Source organism: Ovis aries, chromosome 4 (genome assembly GCF_016772045.2).
Source record: "Ovis aries strain OAR_USU_Benz2616 breed Rambouillet chromosome 4, ARS-UI_Ramb_v3.0, whole genome shotgun sequence".
In the NCBI taxonomy this organism is placed as follows: domain Eukaryota; kingdom Metazoa; phylum Chordata; class Mammalia; order Artiodactyla; family Bovidae; genus Ovis; species Ovis aries.
The window spans coordinates 101,671,289-101,682,890 of NC_056057.1; the positions used below are offsets into that span (position 1 = coordinate 101,671,289).

General features: G+C 39.6%; 1 long non-coding RNA gene across 1 annotated transcript in view; it reads left to right on the forward strand.

Moving 5' to 3' along the window:
- LOC121819433 (uncharacterized) overlaps positions 1 to 7,576 on the forward strand; it is a 299,472-nt gene extending 291,896 nt beyond the window's left edge. The window contains exon 3 of the long non-coding RNA XR_006059695.2: positions 7,402 to 7,576. This is a non-coding gene — a long non-coding RNA (uncharacterized LOC121819433). The remainder of the gene's footprint in view (positions 1 to 7,401) is intronic.
- Positions 7,577 to 11,602: the final 4,026 nt, after the last annotated feature.

Below are 11,602 nucleotides of genomic sequence, written 5' to 3' on the forward strand. Positions count from 1 at the left end.
CTAGTTTCCGTTTCCAAGTACTTGTCTATTATGTCCCAGTTCTATGCATTTGTCTTAACCTAAACTGTGTTTATCACCACTACGCTGACTAGGATGTGTAGTCTTACTATGGATTTGGGTTATATGGATGTAAACTAGGTTCAAAGAGATAAGCTCCAAAGATTAGATAAACATTAAGTTCTCTAGCCCTCTTCCTGGAAATGTGAAGAGAAAAAATCATATATTTTTCTTGTTCTTTGTTTTTAAATGAAATAATTTAAATTCCCTTCTTAATCTCTATCTTGACCTGATATAGACCACTTCCAAAAAAGTATAACAATCTTTAAGGATAGATATATTCCCACAAATTAGTTAAAAAGTGACCCAAATTTTGCCATTAGAAATTATATCTCATTCCTCTAACAAGTTGATCTCTTCCTTAGGAAAAATAACAAAATAGGCAAAACCTGGTAATAAACCACAAGATAATCAATAGATAGATAGATAAGGGGCAGGAGGTAAGAGACCTAAGTGGTTGGACAATACAGTTTTGACAGGAAGCCTGGATAAATTTTGAAATAGACATGTGGATATTAAGAAAGTGTAAGTAAGTCGCTCAGTCCTGTCAGACTCTTTTGGGACTCTGTGGACTGTAGGCTGACAAGCTTCTTTATCCGTGGGATTCCCCATGTAAGAATACTAGAGTGGGTTGCCATTTCCTCCTCCAGGGGATCTTCCCAACCAAGGGATTGAAACCGGGTTTCCTGTACTACAGGCGTATATTTTGAAGGTAGATATATATTTTTGGACAGTTAGTAAATAGGGTTTTAATCCTCTGATATTTCCAAGACTAAATTGTCCTTAAGGGAATTAATGAGAATAGTAGATTGTGGTTCTGGCTGTCAAGGAATGTGAACAGAGTTTACTCTGTCCTTTATACACTGGCAGGGGACATAGCTAGTGAGAAGAGAACCTACCTATCATGAAGGGCCATAATGCTGTCATAACTGACAACTGCTGTCAGGAGCTAACACGTAATAAGATACTTTTTGCCTGAGGAGACATATTAGCCCAGGTTTAAGGGTCTATGAGATTTTCCAGGCAAGAACACTGGAGTGGGTTGCCATTTCCTTCTCCAGGGGATCTTCACGACCCAAGGATTGAACCCATGTCTCCTGTATCTCCTGCATTACAGGCAGATTATTTGCCCACTGAGCCATTGTGGAAGCCCCATCTAGAGAAACCAAACCAAAAAGATGTGCATATATGTTGCTGTTGTTGTTCAGTCACTAAGTCATGACCAACACTTTTTGACCCAATGGACTGTAGCACACCAGGCTCCCCTGTCCTTCACTATCTCCTGTAGCTTGCTCAGATTCATGTCCATTGAGTTGGTGATGCTGTCTAACCATTTCATCCTCTTTCACTCCCTTCTCCTTTTGCCTTCAACTTTTCCCAGGATCAGGGTCTTTTCCAATGAGTGGGCTCTTTCATCAGATGGTCGAAGTATTGGAGCTTCAGCTTTAGCATCAGTCCTCCTAATGAATATTTAGGGTTTGATTTCCTTTAGGATTGACTGGTTTGATCTCCTTGCAGTTCAAGGGACTCTCAAGGGACTTCTCAAGCACCGCAATTCAAAAGCATTAGTTCTTCAGCACTCAGCTTTCTTTATGGTCCAACTCTCATGTCCGTGCATGACTACTGGAAAAACCATAGCTTTGACTCTATGGACTTTGTCAGCCAAGTGATGTCTTGGCTTTTTAATATATGCTGTTTAGGTTTGTCATAGTTTTTCTTCCAAGAACAAGCATCTTTTAATTTCATGGCTGCAGTCACTGCAGTGATTTTGAAGCCCAAGAAAATGAAATCTGTAACTGATTCAACTTTTTCCTCTTTTCTTTGCCATGAAGTGATGGGACTGAAAACCACAATCTTAGTTTTTGGAATGTTGAGTTTTAAGTCAGCTTTTTCACTCTCCTCTTTCGCCTTCATCAAGAGGCTGTTTAGTTTCTGTTCACTTTCTGTCATTAGAGTGGTATCATCTACATATCTGAGGTTACTGACATTTCTCCCCACAATCTTGATTCCAGGTAGATATTTTTCTGGACTTTCCTTGCTTTCTCTATGATCTAAAAAATGTTGGCAATTCTATCTCGGTTTCCTCTGCTTTTTCTAAACCCAGCTTGTACATCTGAATTTTCTCTGTTCATGTGCTGCTGAAGTCTAGCTTGAAGGATTTTGAGTACAACCTTACTAGCATGTGAATTGAGTGCAACTGTATGGTAGTTTGAACCTTTTTTGGTATTACCCTTCTTTGGGATTGGAATGAAAACCGACCTTTTCTGTTCTGTGGCCACTGTTGGGTTATATATGCAGAGGTGATTTATTTTACGGAATTTGCTTAGGTGATTATGGTGGTGGTTTAGTTACTAACTTGTGTCCAATGCTTGTGACCTCATGGACTATAGCCTGCCAAGCTCCTCTGTGCATGGGATTCTCCAGGCAAGAATACTAGAGTGGGTTGCCATTTCCTTCTCCAGAGGATCTTCAAAAAACAGGGATCAAACCTGGATCTCCTGCATTGCAGGCAGAATCTTTACCCTTTGAGCTATGGACTTCTCATGGTGATCATGGAAACAAGTGAAAAATCTGCAGGGTGGGCTGGTAGGAGAACCAGGAAGAGCTGATGCTGCAGTTCATGTATGAAGGCCGTCTGTTGGCAGCATTCCCTCTAGCTCAGGGGGACTCAGTGTTTTTGTTCTTTTGGGCCTTTAACTGATTGGATATGGCCCACCTATATTATGTAGGGCAATCTGCTTTGCTTAAAGTCAACTGACTTAAATGTTAATCTCATCCAAAAATATCCTCACAGAATCATCTGGAATAATGTGTTACCATATATCTAGACATGGCATGTGGTTAACAGGTTATCATATAAAATGAGACATCACAGGGGATTCTAAGTTTGATCTTTTGGGTGTTGTGGTCTGAATGCTTATACATTTGCAAATTAATTTATATAATTATAAAATAACATTAGTGCTATCTGTGTTTTCTAGGTTTAGGTTAGATAGAATAACAGTGGAAAGTATATGCAAGTTATTTCAAATCTATTATAAATACTAATGTCTCTCATCTTCAAGTACGTATTATGTGCTAGGTACTGTACTGAGTGCTTTATACAGCAAACTTACACAACAGATAATATTACTCCCACTTCAGAGATGAGCAGTTTGACAGTAATTGATTGACATATGTAGGAAACAGAGTTAAGTAGCAGAGATGAAACTTCCATGCCTTCTCTCATGGAATATCTCATTTTTATACTGTGGCACTGTGCCTCCTACCTAGAAACTCAGCTTATATCTGTTTAAAAATCCACAGATTGGCTCTTAACATCATAGCTTAAAGAGGACAGCACCATTCTATATTTTTATTACAACTTGAATTTAATTAAAATGGTTAATAGAAATTGAAATGTTTAGAGAAAATGTTTCAAGAGCCTGATTATTATGCAACAGTCCTTAATTGTTAGCTGAAAATAGGATAAATTTTAGCGTTCTCAGATGGTTCTTATTTAATGAATATGAATAACATCACTGCCAACATTTTTTGAATAATTGTGTATATTCTACATAAACGGTTGCAGCAAAAGTACTGTCAGAACAGCAAACTGATTTTTCTCTTGTATTGGCAGAAGTGCATCTAATTTAAACCATAGGATAAGCTGGTCAGGCCACTATCTTGCTGAGATTCTGTTAAGGTCAGTGCTCTGTATCTGCCCCTCTGGTTTCACTGGCAAGGATTATGTGACAGTTCCCAAGGAATGGAATCTGAGTAGTCCTATCATTTATTTGTTCATTTCATCCATTTATGAGAGGAAACAAGAGCAACAGCCATTTGGGAAAGGATTTACATAATTTAATTAAATGTGATCACTGCCTTCCTATCTCAAAAAGCTGATGCAACTGATAACATCCCAAATGTTTTAGTCCCAGTCTCCTATCTTCCTTGAAGTTCTTAAGCACACATGATGGGAGGGGTGATTTCAGTTGGATGTAAGAAGTGATCCTATATTCTACCAAAAGCATATTCTTGCATTACCCATCAGTCCTGACTGTTAGGTATAACAGACACTCAGTTCAGTTCAGTTCAGTTCAGTCGCTCAGTCATGTCTGACTCTTTGCAACCCCATGAATTGCAGCACGCCAGGGCTCCCTGTCCATCACCAACTCCCAGAGTTCACTCAAACTCAGGTCCATTGAGTTGGTTATGCCATCCAGCCATCTCATCCTCTGTCGTCCTCTTCTCCTCTTGCCCCTAATCCCTCCCAGCATCAGAGTCTTTTCCAGTGAGTCAGCTGTTCGCATGAGGTGGACAAAGTACTGGAGTTTCAGCTTTAGCATCATTCCTTCCAAAAAACACCCAGAACTGATCTCCTTCAGAATGGACTGGTTGGATCTCCTTGCAGTCCAAGGGACTCTCAAGAGTCTTCTCCAACACCACAGTTCAAAGCATCAATTCTTCGGTGCTTACCTTTCTCGACAGTCCAACTCTCACATCCATACATGACTGCTGGAAAAACCATAGCCTTGATTAGATGGATCTTTTTGGCAAAGTAATATCTCTGCTTTTGAATATGCTATCTAGGTTGGTCATAACTTTTCTTCCAAGGTGTAAGCGTCTTTTAATTTCATGGCTGCAGTCACCATCTGCAGTGATTTTGGGGCCCCCCAAAATAAAGTCTGACACTATTTCTACTGTTTCCCCATCTATTTGCCATGAAGTGATGGGACCAGATGCCATGATCTTCATTTTCTGAATGTTGAGCTTTAAGCCAACTTTTTCACTCTCCTCTTTCACTTTCATCAAGAGGCTTTTGAGTTCCTCTTCACTTTCTGCCATGAGGGTGGTGTCATCTGCATATCTGACAGTGGTTGCCAACTCAATTGGCTTTCCTCCTTCCTTGCTGATTTAGTTCTGAGTTTCCATTGTAATTCAGGTATAAAATGTGATTTTTCCAAAGTGAATCATACTAATCCCATTACCTTTATTTCACTGATAGGTTTTGTTGTTAGTATTCAATCACTAAGTCATGTCCTATTCTTTGCGACCCCATAGACTGCAGCACACAACTTCCCTGTCCTTTGCTGTCTCCTGGAGTTTGCTCAAACTCATATTCATTGAGCTGGTGATGCTATTAGGGAGGGGAATATGAACAAGTCCTGGCTCCTGAAATGTAAGGAATTGGCTGGAGGACTTTGGGTGAAAGATTTATTGTTCTTAAAATAGGACACATGGGAAGAGATGTGCCCCCTTTTTCCCAATGAATCTTGTTACGTCTCCATGAATGAGATGCCTGAGCAGTGGTAATCACTTAGTGACCATAAAGGAAGTTATGTTGAGTGGCTGACACATTATTGATGTTAGAGTAAAAAAGATCCTGAGTTCTTGATATGTCAATGAGCCACTTGAACAAATCAATCCTGGAGCTGTCCCTGCTATCTCATTATTTGAGATTAAAATGTTTCCTAATTTCTTAACCTACTATATCAAGGCTTTTCTGTGATGTTTGCGTTAATGTGTTCTTACTGATAGGACTGACCCTTCTTCCTTTTGGTGGTTGTGTCCTTTCTTTGAAAGAGATGTGCCTTGCTTACTTGGTTTTTCTACCAGTGACCTTACCCTTGAATGTTGGTGAGTCATGCAGAGTCTCTCATTTCTAAAGAAGCATGTGTTGTGGAGGATGTGTTACATGAAAAGAAGGCTCGTGCTGCACTGTCAGATTGTTGCCCAAGAGTGCCTCTGGCATGCGTGCAGAATACTAGCCAAGTATAGTTATGGATGAACCACTACCATCAGCTCCCGGTCCAGTACACACAGAGAAATGTGTACTCATAGGGAGGGAAGAATACTCTCAAAGAACCAACTGTCCCTCAGTTAAAGCATATGGCTAAAGACATTCACAATCCTACATCTGTTGGAAGAAGGGACAATTGTTGGTACTGATGAATAGGACCACAAAATGTATGCTATGTACATGGTATCACCTTTATTGTAGATAAAGACTACTTGACTTTTCTATGAAAAACATGGGACTGTTGACAGTGAACTCAAGGATCAGGCAAGTTATCCCCCTTGTGCCAGTGAGACTTGCAGTGTAGATGGACCCAAGACCACACATGATTCTGGTGGGAAGTTTCACTCCTATGATCAGAAAAAGAATGGAGTTGAACTACTGCTATTGACTGAGCTGTGTGCCTCCTTGAAAGTATGATTTCCTAACCCCCAATGTAGTGGAATTTGGAGATGCAGCCTTTGGGAAATAACTAAGTTCAGACAAGGTCAAGGTCTCACACTTTTATGAGAAGAGACACAAGGGACTTTGTAGAGAAAGCCCACAGGGTATATTATTGTGACCTCTCTTCCCAAGAAGGGAACTTCAATAGTGGAAAAGAAATACCTATCATGAAAACTGTGTTTCTCTTCTCCCTCTAGAAGTGAATCTTCATGGGAACAAGCCCTGAAGTTAGCAGGGTGAGGGAATCAATGATCCTCCTCCACAGTTCAGTAATTCTCCAATTAAGTTTTTCTTTTGGATGTCTGTTTTCTGTTTTGGTGAAAATGGCCCAGCTGATAGACAAGAGAGGGTAGTGAGTTTGTCTAATGGGGGGCCCTGTTTGGTGTTGCTGATGCATTAGCGTCATCAGATACATGGGGTTTTAGTCTAATGAAGTTGAACTCATTGGTTTTGAACTTAAAGACTGGGGCTCAGATGAATAATAGTGTGGTGACCCAGGTTATTCACGACAGAGTTGGGGCTTCAAAGTAATAACCCAGTCCCAGGAATCAAAAGATGTATTCTTCAACCTCCACATAATAGGCTCAGCCTTCCATTATTATATTTTGAACTCTTTGAAGATGCCAACCAAGGAATGAAATTTACTAAGTGTAAAATATATTTTGTTCTTCTACTCCCATGAGTTTATTGCTAGATGTCTCCTAGTCTTTTATTAAGAATTAATATGAACATTTTTTATTTGTCAGCAGATTGGTATGTGAAAGTACTTTATATCTTTGGTTTAAAATTGTCCAGATTTCTTAATGAAGTATTAAGAGAGTGGTTCATGTATATATCCCAAGAAAAAAGAGAAACCCACATTTATGTTTTCATCTTAAAAACTTTGGAAAGTATAAACAGGATTTTGCCAACAGTGTTTACCTCTGGGAGGGGGATTGAGTTAACTGAGAGTTGGGGCAGAGGGGAAGTTATATTTTTGACTTTATGTACTTATATCTAAATTTTCTTTGATTTTGTTATGATTGATTTGTTCTTCAGGAAGAGCGTTATACAGTCATATGAAAAAAACAGATTTTGGTATTCGTGGGAATTTCAATAACTCCCCATTTATTCTATTCTAGGAATTTATTACTAGTTAAAAATAAACGTCCACCTGAAGAAAAGTTTGGAAACCAAACACATCAGGATTTGACTTCTGGTTCTGCCTTTTCCTGTTTACTGTCTTGTAAGCTGTTGAATTTCTTTGCATTTCCTTATATGTAAAATGAGAGTAATAATAAAGCATTGCAGAACTTTTGTACTGATTAGAAATAGTATGTGTTACAAGGTAGACATGGATGAAGTGCTGGTTATGGAACTAGAGGCCAGGTCATGAACTGGTCATGAACTGCCACATGTGAGGCTAATGGAGATTCCTATTTGACTGGGGCAGTCGTAGTTTGCCCAACTATCCCACTGTCATTACTGTTAGCATCCCTTCTCATTCTCAGATGCTTTGCAATGAATGATAAATAAATTACATGGCCGTTCTGTTATAAGCCACACTAAGGAGTTTGGACTTTATGCCAAAACTTGAGTGAGATACTGAGGTGAAGAGTGTGCCCCAGGGGTAGTATGGCTTCTGAAATTTTCACCACCCTCGTCTATATATTGGTGGTTATATCGGCTTGTTTCAAGAGTAAAGAGCAGTGCAAGCCTAGAAGAAAGAGACTCAAATGGTCTAAGGAAGCACTGAAAGATGAGTCTGGTGATGGAAGGAGACAGGTATGAAATGAGGCCATTGTGGAGCTGATCTTTGTACAGTTGCCTACCTCTCTTCTGCTGCTGATTTGTTTGCTTTTTAAATTTCAGTACTGACAAGTATAAAGCTGTTTGAATATTCCCACAAATTCAAGTTAAATTGGATCCACTAGCTAATACAGTGTTATTATTAGGGACTGAATCATTCACTCAGAAACCATTATCTGATACATTTTAGAAATAAACATTTAGTAGATGTGCCACCTTTCCTGTTTTTATTGCTAGATGAAGTTCACACATCCAAATGGCATATGAATTAGAGGGCAGGATCATCCCTATACACATAGGCAGACACAAAAGGGCATCCTTGGGAAAAGATTTAGACTTAGAGACAGAGACTGTCTCTGAGGGACATTAGCAAGTTACTCTTTCAGAGTTTTCTGAAGCAGGGAATACCCTGTGTGCAAGGTGGGCATGTATCTACTTACGGAGAAGTAAAGAAACAGATTCAAGCTGGTTTTAGAAAAGGCAGAGGAACCAGAGATCAAATTGCCAACATCCCCTGAATCATCAGAAAAGCAAGAGAATTCCAGAAAAAATCTATTTCTGCTTTATTGACTATGCCAAAGCCTTTGACTGTGTGAATCACAATGAACTGTGGAAAATTCTGAAAGATATGAGAATATCAGACCACCTGACCTGCCTCTTGAGAAACCTGTATACAGGTCAGGAAGCAACAGTTAGAACTGGACATGAACAACAGACTGGTTCCAAATAGGAAAAGAAGTCCGTCAAGGCTGTATACTGTCACCCTGCTTATTTAACTTATATGCAGAGTGCATCATGAGAAACGCTGGACTAGAAGAAGCACAAGCTGGAATCAAGATTGCCGGGAGAAATATCAATCACCTCAGATATGCAGATGACACCACCCTTATGGCAGAAAATGAAGAAGAACTAAAGAGCTTCTTGATGAAAGTGAAAGAGGAGAGTGAAAAAGTTGGCTTAAAGCTCAACATTGAGAAACTAAGATCATGGCATCTGGTCTCCTCACTTCATGGGAAATAGATGGGGAAACAGTGGAATCAGTGTCAGACTTTATTTTTGGGGGCTCCAAAATCATTGTGGATGGTGATTGCAGCTATGAAATTAAAAGATGCTTACTCCTTGGAAGGAAAGTTATGACCAACCTAGACTGCATATTAAAAAGCAGAGACATTACTTAGTCAATAAAGGTCCATCTAGTCAAGGGTATGGTTTTTCCAGTGGTCATGTATGGATGTGAGAGTTGGACTGTAAAGAAAGCTGAGCACCGAAGAATTGATGCTTTTGAACTGTGGTGTTGGGAAAAGACTGTTGAGAGTCCCTTGGACTGCAAGGAGATCCAACCAGTCCATCCTAAAGGAGATCAGTCCTGGGCGTTCATTGGTAGGGCTGATGTTGAAGCTGAAACTCCAATACTTTGGCCACCTGATGCGAAGAACTGACTCATTTGAAAAGACCCTGATGCTGGGAGGGATTGTAGGCAGGAGGAGAAGGGGATGACAGAGGATGAGATGGCTGGATGGCATCACTGACTCAATAGACATGGGTTTGGGTGGACTCTGGGAGTTGGTGATGGACAGGGAGGCCTGGCGTGCTGTGATTCATGGGGTCACAAAGAGTCAGAAAGGACTGAGCAACTGAACTAACCAACTAACTAAAGAACCAGGTCAGATTCTGTTTTCTTTTTCAGTTATTTTTAATCTGGGGATGTATTGGTGTTACCCAAGGAACTTAAAAAAAAACAAACAAACTGGTGCTGGAGCATCAAACCAGATTTACTAAATTCAAATGGCTAGATGGAGGGGCAGTGAACCTTGAGCACCTTCCAGGTAAGCCTAACATGGACCCTGGGCCAAAAATGAATCCCCTAAGCCTGTGGTTCTTAGACTTTTGTGTGAACCAGGATGATCAGAAAGGCTGGTCCTACTCCCACACTTCAGATGCAAGTGTCTAGGGCAGAGCTTGAACATATGCATTTCTATCAGGTTCCAAGTAATGCTGGTACCACTCTCCTGCCTGGACTTTGTGAACCCCTTCTCTGGTGTCTACTCCTCTTCACCCCTATCCCCACTGCTCTAGTGAGGACTTAGTCATTTCTTACCTGAACTATTATTTTAGTTTATTTTTTATATACCTTCTACCCCAATTGCTGCCAAAGTGGTTTTTCTAAATAAAAATCTTATGTTGACTCAATAGCTTAAAGTGTTCCATGGAGTCCTCACTTCATCAATACAAACATTATTTATGGAATAACACTCTCGCCCCTGCTACTCCCCCAGCCTCACCTCTCACTCTCCAGCCCTGCTCTGTTGCTTGCCTTCTTCAGAGGAGACTTGAAAGTGTGGTGGTGGTGTTTTTATTTCTGCTGCTGCAAAGCAGTTAGAAGCACAGACTTCCAGGGTTCCTATTGAAACTTCTACACTTCTATTTCCAGCTTTTGGCCTTGGACAAGTTATTTTTTTACCTCTGTTTATTCCTGTCTACCAAGTAGAGTTGGCTACATGCTTCCTGTGTCTTTGGATGATATGCAAATTAAATAAGTGTATGTATATATATATATATATATATATATATATATATATATATATATGTATGTATGTATGTATGTATGTATGTATGTATGTATATATTTGGAACAATGCCCAGAAAGTAGATGTTAGTTAGTTAAATATTAGCTGCTGTGGACCATTTCTTTCAGGGAACTGTTTACATATCCCTGCATACCAGTTTGCATGACACTTTGAGTAGACAGTCCTGTATTTTCTATATAAACTGTTTATTTCCTTGATCACTTGTAGCATTTACTTCATGTTTCCATATTCACACTAGTAGTTCTCCTGTTCATTCATCCATGAGCCTATAAAGAGTGGATTTTATTGGTGTTATTCTTTGATGATCTTACGCTTCAAGAAACCTACACTGTAGGCTGCTAGCTATAGTACCTAAAAATGCTGGTTGAGTAATCACTTTATTGAACAACCAATTGTTGACCGAACCACTGGGTCATGAGATTTATAGAGGATGAGCATGAGGGTTATGAAACAAGAAAAAATGTGCTACCTGACACAAGGGCACGAGTGCCACATGGAAGAGAAGCTGGTAGACGTTTATTCACTTTTCCTTGTTTCTCTGAAAGTGCATATTGACCATTTAAAGAGTCGATTTATGTTTTTTTAAAGAAATATAAGAAGGAAAAGTCTTAATGAAGAGTTGAACAATCAAAAATAGTTGATGTTTTTGTACAGGAAATAAAAACTAACTCAAAGAGATTGGGATAATTTTTGTTTTTAAGCATAGAATATATATCTGTTGGATCATAGAAAAAGCAAGAGAGTTCCAGAAAAACATCTGCTTTATTGACTATGTTCAAGCCGTTGACTGTGTGGATCACAACAAACTGTGGAAAATTCTTAAAGAGATGGAAATACCAGACCACCTGACTTGCCTCCTGAGAAGTATGTATGCAGGTCAAGAAGCAACAGTTAGAACCGGACATGGAACAATGAAATGGTTTTAAACTGGGAAAGGAGTATGTCA